This window comes from Balearica regulorum, chromosome 1, assembly GCF_011004875.1.
Source record: "Balearica regulorum gibbericeps isolate bBalReg1 chromosome 1, bBalReg1.pri, whole genome shotgun sequence".
NCBI classification, from domain to species: Eukaryota; Metazoa; Chordata; class Aves; order Gruiformes; family Gruidae; genus Balearica; species Balearica regulorum.
This window is the reverse complement of record NC_046184.1, coordinates 102,012,212-102,026,466: the sequence shown is the minus strand read 5'-3', so window position 1 is coordinate 102,026,466 and position 14,255 is coordinate 102,012,212. Positions and strand designations below refer to the sequence as shown.

The window sequence follows — 14,255 nt, the reverse complement described above, 5'->3', positions numbered from 1 at the left end:
GATCATGCTAAAGCCACCACCCCCCCACCCCCCAATATATTCGAGGTAGTTATCTAGAGGATAAGTTCTGCTCTCAGTGAATTTGGAGAGAGCAGCAGAACTTGGAGACCCATCATTTGTGTACTTGCTCCCACAGAAGCCCTTAGCCTAGCTAGCTGAAGAAATACAGTATTTATGGAGTGTATTCAATTGTACAAAACACTGCCAACACTTCTCCATTGTACAAAATACTGCCAATACTTCTCCCACCTTTCCCTAATTATTTTCTTCCTCTGTCCATCTTTCTTTTTGTTTTTGACTCCTTCCCCTTTCTGTCTCCTTCTGCTTCAGCTTGACTGGGCTTTCCTTTCTTCTTTACCCCATAACTCTATCTTCGATGCCATCTTCTTGGATGATCCACACCAGTAGCACTGGGCACTCCTGTCCCACCTGACTGATGGGCTTCATCCCCCTCACAAAAGCAAATCCCAGTAGTATTAGGCCTGTATGGAAAAGCAGACATCTCCTGATTACTCAGATCCTTATTGCTTCATACAGGAAAAGCCTGTTTCCAGCCTGGAGCCTGCAAAGACTTCTGGAATTTGAAATGCTTTCTCCTTCCATTTTGAGGGCAAGCAGCTGAAGAGACCAGGAATCACAAATATCTTGGCCTTCCAGATATTGGCCTTACCTTTAGATCCTGCGGCTCAGCAAATGTACTATCACATATCCCACTGTTTACCCAGCCTATGCAATCTGATAGGCTACCTATACTGAAGGGGGTGATTAACGTCTAAGAACGGATAGGAGGTAACCTCCCACACAGCCATGATATATTTTTGGAAGGGCAAGGCAAAGTCAGAAGGGCTTACTAAACTCTTTGATCATTTAAGCTTCTGGTTACCAAATAACCACTAGTATCCTTTCCATCAACTGATTTATTCTTAGCTACGTGAATCCCCATCCCCATTTCTGCAACATTAGCATCTACTCCTAAGCTACATCTTTGTTTCCAGCTATACCATCATTCCTCAGCAGTTCCAGTAACCCATTCCCCAGGTGCTATCCTTTTCCTGATTGAAGACATAGAATGCACCTTGCTTGCTGCACCCTTCTCTCACCTTCCCCAGCATCCCAATCACTTGACATGAGCAACCAGTAGGCCACAGTTTGAAAACTCCTGTTTCTAAGCCTCCTCCCCCCCCTAAAAAAAGTAAGAGAATCTGCTTAATACATGGATATCTCATTCCCCTGTTGGTTGTTACATTCACATCTGCTGCTAACTAGTCTCATTTGTAGCAAAGCACAGCAGGAGCTAAAGAAATGTAAGTCTGGTAGAGTTATAATACCAGAAGTACTCCCCACTTCCATTATCTCCGTGTCCTGCTTTTTATTTTCTCTATTCCCTTCTTCTCCTTTCTTTTTTTGTTGGCATGGTGAACTGTTACACTAGGTCAGCAGCAAACCGAGCTGGTTAGCACTGAGTGCAGGAGCAGCTCAGCTGGGAGTTCCCATCCCCTCACCGCTGCGCACTGGACAAAGGGTGCAGCAAATACCAGCACCCTTAAGGGATGCCACATAGGATGTCCATGGGAAAACACTGACCAAGAGCATGACTTCAGGAGGACATAGATATCTCACACCTATCTGTAGCAGGGGTATCCATCTCAAAACAGGACTCACCACTTTGCTGTCTTTCCTGGTCTAAGTACATAATGTATGAGGGATTTTTGTCAAAGAGCACTCCAGAAAAAAAAGATTGTAAGCCAGGCTGGTGGTGACATGGCCCAGTAGGCCACTAATCAGGACATTTTACTAGAATGTGGAAAAAAAAGATAGAAGTTCAACATTTTCTCTATTTGACCTCAACTGTCTTAGGAAAACGGCTTTGCCCTTCAGGATGAAATTAATCCAAATCTGATAAGGAAACTCCTTAAAATTTCAAAGAACAATAACCAGACAGCTAGATAAAGTCTTGGTCTTATATGGGTAGATTACGAGAGGGACATAAAGAAAGCACAGTCTCACTTTTTACCACCATGACAGCTTAGCCTAACATTACATACATTTCATTTCATATGCTCTGCTGAGCCACTGAGCAAACTTCAACGTCATAGCTGTCTCAATCTCTACAAACAGTGGATTTCAGAGGTGAGGGGGCTAGGTGCTGTTTCCCATCCTCCAAGAAAAGAAGGAAGTTAAATCTGGTCATTTACCTCCTGGTCTTAGACGCCAGCCACAACACTCACCTAGTCCACCAGCCCTGCACTGTGCACCAGTTTATCTGGTATGCCTTCTCTGAAAATCTGTATGAGATCAGCCCCTGACAGGAAGATGGGCAGAGGGACAGCTCGCTTATGGATCCCAGTGGACTGAAGTGAGAACTGGATATCTAGTTCCTCAGACTGTTACCAAATGCAGACTTTGGGGACATTACTGACAGATACCACAGACTTCCATGGTAAGCTGGCATCAACAATTTAGGGAATCAAAGTACTGGTCTCAAGAGCTAACAGCGGGTGCAAAATAGCGCACTAGTACACACAAATACCTTCACAATATTCAGCTGCCTAACTCCCAGGTGGGCAGTTAATCAGTATTCATTTCAAGGGTAATTAGGTGTTTATTGTCTCCAAGATGATGTGCTCCTGCCTAGTATGAACAGGGTCAAGGAAAAAGTACTGAAGTGTAAGAAAAGAAATTTTGAAGGCTTGGGAAAAGGCATAAAGGTGAGCGAGCAGATGCAGAAAGAGTCAGTAAGTGGTTAAACATCACTCATGAAGATGGCAAGTATGAAGGGACAGCAGCCATGAAATGGGGCCATCCGGAGCCCACATGGAGAGGCTGAAACCTGATGCAGAAGGGACAGAAGGAATAGGAAGCTGGGGAATGACAGGGGTAGGCAGCAGGGCCTGGGAGGCAGGAGGCTGGGGACTGCAAGCAGCACTGCAGTGACGGAGGACAACTGAGCTTTTCACTCAGTGTAGGCAGAAAGTCAGGTTTTAGAGGAAAGACTGGTGAGATTTGTCAGGTCCATATGCAAGACAGAGCTTGGATACAGTACAAAGTGCAGTAATCTGGATGTCACTGTCAGGGAGAGCAGAGGAAGTGCTGGGGGTGATGAGGAGAGGTGGTCTTGGGAAAAGGCCCGGGTTTCCCACACATCAAGTTCCAGATGTTGGTAGCGGATGATGGAAGACTGGAGAAATGGGGAGATGCTGGAACAAAGAGGTGGTAGTACAGGATGTTGGAGAGAAACTAGAGAAAGAGCAGAGGGGGAGAACAGTTCGAAAGTACAGGAAAGATCAAAGCTGGTGAGAAAAAAAAAAAAAAAGAGACTCCTAAAGGTGGCTGGGGCTACAGTAGATATTCCTGTGAGAACAACTCTGGGATTATGTTATTGAAAATAAACTTCAAGGTATCCAAGTATTGGGGAGGAAGAACTTGGCAACGATAACGTGAATACAGGGAATGCGGAAAGAGTTTGTTCCATGCTGCAAGTTTGCAGCATGTGGAAGTGATTACAGGGATGATTACAAGACTAGTGCTATATAAAAGATACAGGATAATAACATTCAATGGATAACATAGTACAGAGCAGAGCTGCAGCCCAAGAAGAAAAAAATATGCTGAGAGCTGCATAAGCCTATTTTCTGAATAAGATGGAAAAGTAAAACAGCAAGTCAAATTGAAACTTTTCATTGATTTCACTGGAACTTTCTGTTGTTAATGATAATTCCTTCCTCTAAAGAAGTCCTTTGTTTCGTCTTTCATCATTTAAAATGATAGTTGGACCAATGAAGCAGAAATCAAATCTTCAGCCATGAAAAAAGTGAAGGGACTTGGCCCTGAGTTCTTTGATAAAATCTTCAGAAGTTTTTTCTCCAGTAAGGAATTTTAGCATCATGACTTTTCTCTCCAATTCAGGAAGAAGGAAACTAAGTCTAGGATCCTTTAAAGAAAAAAAAAAAAAGTGAAAAAAAAAAAGTAAAAAAAAAAATTAAAAAAAAAAATGAAAGATTAAAAAAAAAAAGGAAATATTAAAAAAAAAATGGCATTCTTAAACATCCAAATTTCTCATTCAGAAGAAAAATTATTCTCTCCAGCCAGTTCCTTGGCAGGTTTTGTTGTTCTCCTCTAGTGGCAAGATATTGTACACCAGTTTGTCACCAGTTACAGGTTCCAAAAATTACATACCTGCTCAGTAGTTGCTTATTGTTTTATATTCAGGGGTCCTTAGTTCAAACCCATAAAGAGGACTCTCCCGAATGTATCACTGCAAGTTGCTTGCCTGTAAAAAAAATTAATTAAAAAAGTTTAAAAAATTGCCATGGGCCTACAGGTAGCAGTTACATGTTGAAAAATAATACCCTCTTTTAGTGATAATTAAGATTTGCACAATAACTACTTAGGTGCTTAATACCCCAAGAGTGAGAAATAAGTTATTTCTGGAAAAAAAGAAAGACAACAAAAACCCCTGTGCATTCCTTCCCGTTATCACAACTCTGTTGTTTATAGCTCTGGGTACTAACATACTGCAATCACTTCACATGGCTTACGTTTCCAACTCTACTAGGTACTGAAAAGTAACAGCTACCTCAACTTCTGTAAACCCCTATTCTAACACATAATTCACGTGCTGCCACACCAATCTATTGGCACACCTGGTGCTCCATAAACCTAGGAGGTTATTCCTCCCTCGCCTTGTCTCAGGTTAGGGCCGCTGCTTTGTTACCTTGCTCTGGACCGGAGTCCCACCCTGGTTGCTGGCTGCAGGCGATTCAGCCTCCCATGCTCTGCAATGTTTCTGCAGAGCTGCTCAGGAGATTACACCGGCGATGGCATTTTATCAGCGCTGCTACGAGGTGAGCGCAGACACGATAAGGAAGCGTTAAAAGTCAACGAGGTGCCGTTGACAAGGATTGAAGCTGGGCTAGCGCTTCCCCACCGATCATGTGTGTGCTGACGCTGTGCAGTCCAGTCGTCTTCTCACCAGCTGCTGCTTTGGCAGGCGGCACCTTTCACCCTCTCTTTTCGGCACGAAGCCTCCTGTCTAACCAGCCAGCTCATCTCCAGTGGAAGCTGTCACAGCATCAGGCCTGTAGGGAACAAATCTTTTCTTATTAAATCCCTGGGGGTTTCCTGGTGAGCATTAAAGACATTTTTCGTTGCTCAGACACGCTGATGGAGGGGTATCCTGATTGCTTCAGTCCCTCCCCACCATTCCCTCCCAGAGAGGAAGGATCTGCTCCCTGAAGTGACTACTTTCCCAGGCAAGCGTTCGCACACGCTGCCTGGAGCAGAGCAGAGCCCCCAGCAGCATGCCTGGCATACACCCTACAGAGATTAGCCCTCTGCACAGGCAAGCCCCAAGGTTTGGGAAACCTCCTGTGACTAACAGCTTGATTAGGACCCAGGACTTGCTCCACCAGATGTTCAGGGGCAGGTGAAGAAGCTCATAAGAAACTCATCTCTTGTGCAGCTATTGGCACAATCCCCAAGCTGGAAGCACACAAGCAGCTGGCAGACGGGTGGCTTAACCACACCACAGGGCAATAAATGCTGTCAGAGCCTGGCTCCATCCTTGCCACAGTGACCATTAACTCTGCATAGCAATAACAGAGGTAGCCTGAGCGCCCACAAACTGATCAAAGTGTTTCAAAACCACCTGAAACTCAGGAATCTTTTCCACAACCTACATAACAAGGATCCACACACATACCAAGGATGCTCCCACTGCTTGAGGTCCAGTGGCTCAAGCAACACTGCTCTGGAGAGCAACCAGCTCACAGAAGCCCACTAGACCACCAACAGGTCTAGCACACAGCAAACCCCCACAACCATTGCAATGAGCTAAAGGCCTTCATTGTATTCCCATAAGGCAGGTGTGGTTGTCACAACCACCCCCTTCCCAGCTGGTGCCAATGAAGTCCTTGCCAGCAGCCTCAGCACAGAAGTCCAGGTCTGAAAGACATTCTCAGTTCACCTCCAGCAGCGCTCTGTGTGAGGTTGAGATGTGCTGAGCAGTTAAGTAGGCAAGCTGAATCTTGCCGGTCCTCCGGCACCCTGAATTTACATTCATAGAGAGAGAAGAGAGAGCTACCTCTTCTTGGTGTGTGTTGGTTGGAAAACACCTTCTAAGATATCCATGCTTTCCATTTCCTAGTCTTTATAAAGACACTAGGGGCAAGAAAAGTCTCTCCCTACTGCTTGAGGTTCAATACAAACACACATCCCACCATGCAAGCGGTGGGCAGGACAGGCAAAGCCCCCGGCTCACTCCTGGGAGAGCAGGCATGTAGGGGTTGGTGCTGAGAGCACGGTTTCGGGGCTGGCCCTCACCACACCGTGCCACGCTTGCATTGGCAGGCACTGTTTCCTCGTGCTGTGCAAAACAGATCAGAGACTCCCAGGAGACTTAGAGACCCAGGAGTATCGTAAAAAGGGGATGTTTCTTTCCCAGAAGAAACAGATTTCCAGTATACGAACTCCATCTAAGGCCACTCAGCTGTGGATATTGCCCTGTTTATATTTGCACGGGGGAAGAGGTTGTGACAGTATCTGTAATGTGCATCACTGTAGGGATATCTGACAGCAACAGTCACTATGTGCAGTAAAGGCCCCATTCAGATACCTAGTAGATGCTATTTTAGCTTAATCTGAAATGATTTCTCCATCGTCTGTAATTTCTATTTGTCCCCCACCCCTCAGGACAAAGGTTTTGTCCGAAGACAGGACTGTGCCTCTGCCAAGCACCATGCTGGGAACCTCAAGCAGGTTTGGCCTGCTTTGGATTCTTCTCTTGTACGTTATTTTTAAACACACCCCTGTCCTTCACCAGGGGAAAAAATGCAGTCCCTGAACCAAAAGGTGCTGGAGAGCGATGGGCAGGAGGGACCCATGGAGGTGGGCAGGTACACTGTTATACATGGGGAGGGACAGATATCACAGCAAGGGCAGCTGCCAGGTTCCCTGGTGCCCTCTCCATGGTGGACACAAACACTGGGCCCTCCATCCTCCCTGTCTCCAAAAGCAAGCAGGCCTGCAGGAGCAAGCAGAGCATCCCTCCCCATGCGACCCTGCTGCCAGCCAGGCTTCCTCCATCACCTGACGGTGCTCCGTGGCTCATGAAATGAGCCTTTGATGCTAGAGATGCAGAATTCTTCCAGAATTTCAGCAGTTTTGGAAAGTAAAAGAAAAAAAATCTGATGGAAATAAAAAAATTATTGAGAACAGTTTCCTTTGCCCAAGGTCTTCCTCTGGCACAGTGGGCCCTGTGACTGGGCTGGGTGTCCCCCTGCCAGGTTTTCGCACCTCGGCAGCAGTTGCATGGTGTGTGTGGCCTCAGGCAGCCAGGTCTGGCAGCCCCCAGCACCTGCTGCCCCAGGGCACAGCCATCCTCGCCCTGTCTCCCAGCGGGCACCCTGGGCTCCCAATTCCTCTGTGTCACCAGTCCTCAAGCATTTTAGTCAGGGACCTAGCAAGCTCCTGAGAACACACTGCCTTGCAGGTTTCGCCTGGAGGAGAAGCAACTCATGGATGGTCGTTCAATGTCTGCTCCCAGCCCCAGGCAAGAGCAGCAGGTTTTCCAGTCTGGCAGGCTTCCCCCCAGCATTTTCACAAGCGTTGCCTTACCTTGTTTGAGCTTCAGGGAGTTCAGTTTGGGGTGAAGGGTAGGTCAGCTCTTATCTCACATCTACACGCACAAATCTAACCCTTAACCAGTTCCCTTTCCAGCCCCCAGAGTTCCTGCCCCGCGGCACAGCAAGGACCACGCTTTCCCCCTTTGCTGGGGCCTTTTAGCAGGAGACGAGCAGTGCCAAAGAGCCACAAAGATTTCCCTAGAGACCATCCCCAGCCTTGAGAAAAATCCTGGGGGCATCTATGGCTTCTCTCCTCTGCAGCCTTTGACTCAGGACTCATGGCTAGGGCAAAGAGCAGAGCTGCAGCCCCCTGCCCAGGCTGGTGAGCACAGCCCTGGGGTGATGCTCAGGGATGACAGGAGCTGAATGAAACCCACACACAGGATCCTGCAGGGCCTATGAGATTTGGAGATTACAGAAAGCCACCCTGGCCCCCTTCTCCTTCTGGTAAATGTTTTTAGTGCAGCTGAAGTGGATTCAAGAGCTTGAGCTACAGGATCTTGCAGTTTGTTTAAGCAAATACTGCTTTTGTCAGTTTTCCAAACGTCTGTTCACACAGAGAATGTCCTAATATCCTGCCAGGGCTCCAAACATTCATTTATGGAGAAATTTTCTGAGAACCTATGCCTGCATCCTTGCCTTGTCTTCTGAGCATTTTAAGACCAATCACATAAATATGAACCCACATGGAAATGTAGGTGTCAAAGATCACGTTCTCCAAAGCCTTGCAGATGTATGTGACTTAGGGAGCCCTGCTCAGACCACCATCACCTTGTCCCAATCACAGCATATCACACTCAGCTCAAAGTCCAGACTAGCAAATCATACCTATATCCCTTAGTGGCAGAGACTACCACAGGACAAAGACACCAAAACTGAGTGGGGGTGTGTGGGAAGGGAATAGTATTTTCTATGTGTTTTCTTTCCTTAAAGATAAAAATTTACCGCAGTCAAATGAAAAATCAGGAACAATGCAGGAATTTTAAAGAGGCCCAAGCTGCCACCTGACTCAGCGTCTAGGCAGGATATTGATTACCAAGGCTATTCTTTATTCCTCTGCTATTGTTTAAGACTGGCCTCCCTGATGACAGCAACAGGCGTGGGAACACAGCAGCTTTGGTGTTAAAAAATGCTTTTATCACTGAGCTGAGTAGAGGGGTCTCGGGAACCAGAGATGGTGTGTCTGATAGTCAAAGAAAGGCACTCAAACCAAGAGCCTTATTCCGAGATCTCTAAGGCCCTGCTAACAACTCTGAAGCACACCAAGGCGATGCAGCACATCCCCAGTCCAGTATTTCTTCTGAGTTGTGTTAAGGCTTCAGTGAGTTCAGAGAGGTGCAGAAACAAAACAACTCTGCCTGCTAAAAATCCTTGATTTTTTTTTTCCTTGAGCCCCAGTAGCTGCTATGATGGCTGCCCTGGTTTTGAACAAGCCAGACTGGGTTCTGTAAACAGCGTGGCATAGCACAGAGAATAGGCTTGCCACCCATATCCTTATCCCTCCTCTTGAGCAGGTTTTGCTAGCTAGGTTGGGCTCCAGCCTGCAAAAGCTACCACAATAATGTCTGTAGGTGATGGCATCTCCTCTTTATTCAAGAGAACCAAACAGCTGTAGGGTGGCATGCATCATTGCCACTTAAACTATCCAGGTGCCTGCAGCCTACCAACAAGCCAACACAAGTCCCTACCAAATGAACTGACGGACAGTTATACAGTTTCCTGGTAGCTCCAGGTGGGAATAAAGCAAAATCTTTGGTCTCCTGGTAATTCTCGATGCATTAAAAAGCAACACGCTTCAGTACTTGAACACATCTGATTTGACTGAATAGGGGGCAAACAGTGACCACCAACCAGGTTTTCAGCCAGCCAAAATATTTCTGACTCCCCTCAGGCTCTACAGCTGGCTCCTGATTTTATATTCTCTGTAGGTTTGTTCTTCATTTGCAACAGAATCTCACGTGTAAACACCTTAAATATACATATGGGGGTCTTTGTTTTCACCTACCCTTAAGATAAAATAAAAAAAAATGAAACTCCTTCAGGCACTGACTGGACAAACATCAACATATGAATTCACTTCAAAGACACCCCAAATGTAAGCACACAGTGCACTAGAGAGCAGATCTCCAGATACAGGGGATGCTCTCTGTAGACACTAAATATTTATTCCAGCATCTAGAAACACTCTGCAACATTGCTTCCCATGTCTGCATAAGAATACAGAGTTTGGTAGTAGTGTGACTGCACCAACTTTTTCTGCAGGCTTTCATGCTTCAGTTCATTCTTTCCATGCATTTTTCACCTTCCCACAGTTTAAAACGAGTCAGGACTCAGCCAGGACTCCAATCTGTGACAAACGGGCAACCAAGCTAAACTTAGACTTCTTTTAATAGGCGATAGCCCCCCTTTTACAAGAACCACGTTAGCACACAAATACTGTTTTTTCAAAGATGATGGACATCCTCCGATGTTATCTCAGGACTGGTTATTTATACTGCCTCCACCCCAGCCTGTACTCAGTGCCCAGCACAGAGCAAGCCCCGTACCAGACTGGGAAGCTGAGGCGCAGAGCCAGCTCACTCTGCCCATACAGGCACCATAGACATGACCAGGCTGGAGCCACTTGGCTCTACGAGAACAAACCGTGCTCTAGCACTAACCTGCACATCAATCCAGAGATAAGCAAAGTAGCTACTGCATCACCTCACGAGCTTAGCACAGATGTTGATTATGTCCTTATCCACGTATTTGGGCAGTCAGGAGTCAAGGGATCCATCATCTTACCCATTACTCCACAGTCTGAAAAGCAATCCAATAAATGCAGCACATACATTGCAATTTAAGGGACAGCTCCTCTCTCCTTGAGCACAGTAGCATGGTCCCATGTTCACTGCTTACTTTCTGACCTTCCTCTTCCAAATCTAGCTTGATCTCAGACAGTGAAGGTGCATCTGTAACTCACAAACTAAGAGGACCAAGGCTCAGGCTCCAATGTGATCCCGCTGTCATCAGTACTGTTGAATTGTCTGCATGCTCCCTGGCAATTTCTCTCCAGGCCAATGATGCTCTCCCAGGATGGTTCAGGTGCTGGCCTGACTAATAACGACTCCCACAAGGCAGCATGGACAAAAGGACCCAGTTTGGGGTGTGAGGGAGGGTGAGGAGAGCCAAACAGACATACACTATGCCATGTCATTTGCTCCTAGGACCAGCAGAGCCATCTCTAATCAATATTCAGACATTGTCTTTTCTCCCCATGTTGATCAAACCCCAGGACCTCTGCCTGCAGCAATAAGCCCCATGTTTGGGCAACCATGCCTCTCTTGTCAGGGAGCTGGTCACAAGAATGCTTCCTACAACTTCTTCTATGAGGGGTTATGTTTACTCAGGAGCCTGGAGTATTTAAAGATGGATGTGCTTCCTCTGCCAATGCAGCGGCTCGTACTCCTCCCATGAATTTCACCTGCTACCACACTGCTTTTTCTCCTGGACATTTTGGATTACTCGATAACATGAGTCCAGGCTACAATCCCTACAGAACTTGGGGCATGGTGTTTCACAGAGCAGGAAAGATGGCTCTTCAGAAATGCCTCAAAAATCCCCTGGCACATGAAAAGAAAGATGTCAGACTATGAACCATTTCAACAATTGTTCCCTAACTGGAACGGGAACTCAGAGACAAGGATAGTCTATGTGAAACCTGAGGACAAAATATCCTCCGCCAAGGGAGTCCCAGTCATGGCACAATCTTCCAGAAGGAAGCACACAAATCCAGAATGCAGGTACCCATTTTTTAGGAGTCTTTCTTGCTGAGAAAAGCCTTCCATGAAAATAAGCATTGATACACTTTTCTAACAAGGAAAACTCAAGCAATTGAAATAAAAAAGCTACTCTGACAGAGCTGCACCTAGAAAAGCAAATAACATGTGTTTTTAAACATAGAAGACTCTTCCTCAGTGAGCAATCTGACCCTCCAAATTAGGAATGTTATTGATGCCATGGGGCATATGTGCCCATGTATAATATTACTCACCAGATACATACATAGGTAGATACATTTGTGCTAGTTGTGAATTTGGTCATGTTCTTGTCCCTATCCAGGTCACTACTATATATTTTAAACAGCATCTGTGCTACAATATGCTTTGGTACATGTCCCTTTATTAATTTTTTTCTGTGTTAGACTGGCAAACTAATTCAGTAATTTCCTTCTTTTTACTTGTTCATGATCTATAACAAAGCTTCCTCCTCAAACCGAGGCCACTTGGCCTCCTAAATAGCTTCATCTGAGGAATTTTTGAAAAATAAGATCAATAATTTCTCCTTTTACTACTTTTCTTGATACGCTGAAGAAATCCTGTAGACTGGTATGATTTACCTGTATAGAAGCTGCTGCACTGACCTCAACCTACTACAGACCATCTGCTCCCAGCAATTTATAATTATAGCATAATTCAGGTGGGAAGGGACCTCAGGAGGTTTGAAGTTCTTGTTCTCTAACTTCTTCAGCTGAGACCAGCCTTCCTTTTTGACACCAGTTTCCCTAGCAGTTCATCTTTACTACCAGTACTAAACAGACAAGGAGTCTAGCCTGGATCGTGGCAGAGTTGAGGAGTGGTATAGCTCAGAGGGCAGCCTATTATCATGTAGAGCAATTTGGAGGCCACTCTAGGTAACACAAGAAGGCTCAAACAGTCCCAGAGCTCAGGGGGCTTTAAGATGGTTTAAGGTATACAAGCGGTGCGTTTTCTCTGCCATGTCCCCATTCACCTTCACTGCAGCTTACAACCCAGCCCAGAATTAATTTCTCCATGTTAACTACACTTACTACGTCACCACGTGTCCCAACAACTGGAAATGCTGTAGGGCATTTCTGACCATCACCAGCAACTTGGACAGGAGGTAACAGTGGAAGACTAAAGGAAGTAGGAGGCCCAGAAATTTCCATCTTTGGAGATCTCTGGCTATTACCAAGGCCAAATAATATTAATGTTGGCATCACATTAAGTTTCTTCAGCTCCATCATCTACTTTTTTTCATAGCTGAACCACCTCATAGCTTTGTTGCGCTTGGAAACAAAATCTGAGTTCCCATCCAGTTCAGCACCAAGCAGATTGCCTGCACAAAGCAGGCCAGATACCGCTCCACAGATCACCATTGACCTCTGCGTGGATTCCTGTAACACTGGTCTATTTGCTTACACAGCTGCAGACCACTATTTCACATCACTTTGGTAGCTTAAAGATAATCTTGTGTCATTGCCATGCTGGAGTTTCCATGTGGGTCCACTTTTCAAGGTGAAAAATAATTCTTCTTAATTATATGAAGCAATTTCTCAAGGTATCTTTTTTAATGCAAGGATGATCACACAGTTCTGAGCAGAGGAGGAAAAATGGAAAGTCTTGCTTAGGTGGAAGGAAAGTTGTGTGACCTAGATTGGAAAGAATTTGACTGGAAGACTGTCTTGGATTTGCCCAGACTTACCAGATAGGAATGGGAGAAGAACTTCTCTCAAAGATTTCTGGATGGGGGTATAGGGAGTGCAAAAGAAAGCACCTCATGTGACAAGCCTGGGTAGCCACAGGCACTCCAGAAGAAACATTTAGATCAGGTTTAGATCTATCCCGGATTGTGGCACTTGGGGAGTTCTCCAGCTCTTAGGAATCCGATAGCATTAAAGCACCAGCAACTACTCTCAAGACAGCATTCCTCATGTTTTCCAAACAATTTGGGAACTGCAAATAAGTGCAGAGTTCCCAGCTCAGTAATTGTGATGTTGCCTCAGCATTTTTCTATCAGCGTACTTCAAAGCCCTTTAGATTTTCTCCCCAAATGAAGCCATCCATCCTCCTCCAACAAATCTCAGACCTCAGTGATTATTACCAATAAAATTATTGATGTTAGAAATGCTGACACAGGAAGATGGGGCTATTTAAGAACATTTTACCAGATGTTAGTTGAGTGATACTGCATCATTTCATGCAGCACGTTGCAAAACATCTTTCTTCCCTGCTGTGTTAAATTGATACTTTCCCTGAGAGAGAAACATGGTTCTTCACAAAGCTGGCCTGAGAGGAAAGTGGGGAAAGAGTGTGGGAACAGCAGACAACATCAAGGCTTCCCATTTTCCTCTTTCTCTGCTTCTTCTGAGTAATCTTACATGGCTTTTAACCATTGCCATTAATATTCTGAAGTGCTCTTTCAGTGGGCACATCCTGTGGTGTCCCTGGTTTGGTGACAACACTGCTAAATACTGGGTGCATTGTCAAAGAATCAGTCTTGGGTTCCTCTTCCTCTGAAAGAACCAATTTACTTTTCTCCTTCAACAGACATCGGATAATTAAAGGAAGCCCGCACATCATACCATGTGGGTATCACATGCAAAAAACATCTATCCTACTAACATGCATTGCTTAGGCATCTCTGTTTCTCACACACATAGAAATCCAAAACCTATCATCCCCCACCAGGAAAAAAATTACTTATTATTTTAATAGTTATTTTTATCATCTCTCAACTGGAGGGGGGGGGATGTTTTTAAGGAAAATAAATTTTTTTTCTCACCAAGAAGCCATACTCTGTATTTGAGCACAGAACTGCAAGATTCTGCTTGAAACCAGTGAATTTATTGCT

At 45.4% G+C, this 14,255-nt stretch overlaps 1 protein-coding gene across 3 annotated transcripts in view; it reads right to left on the bottom strand.

Moving 5' to 3' along the window:
- Nucleotides 1-14,255, bottom strand: part of GJA8 (gap junction protein alpha 8) — a 46,633-nt gene that overhangs the window by 28,508 nt on the left and 3,870 nt on the right. For 2 of the 3 annotated variants that reach the window (XM_075769166.1, XM_075769173.1), the window contains exons 2-3: nt 4,715-5,078; nt 4,177-4,270 (exon numbers count right to left, since the gene is read on the bottom strand). The gene's annotated coding sequence lies outside the window, so the exon portion shown is untranslated. Of the gene's footprint in view, nt 1-2,228; nt 3,932-4,176; nt 4,271-4,714; nt 5,079-14,255 lie in introns of all 3 variants that reach the window. The other variant, XM_075769163.1, reaches the window with a different exon arrangement.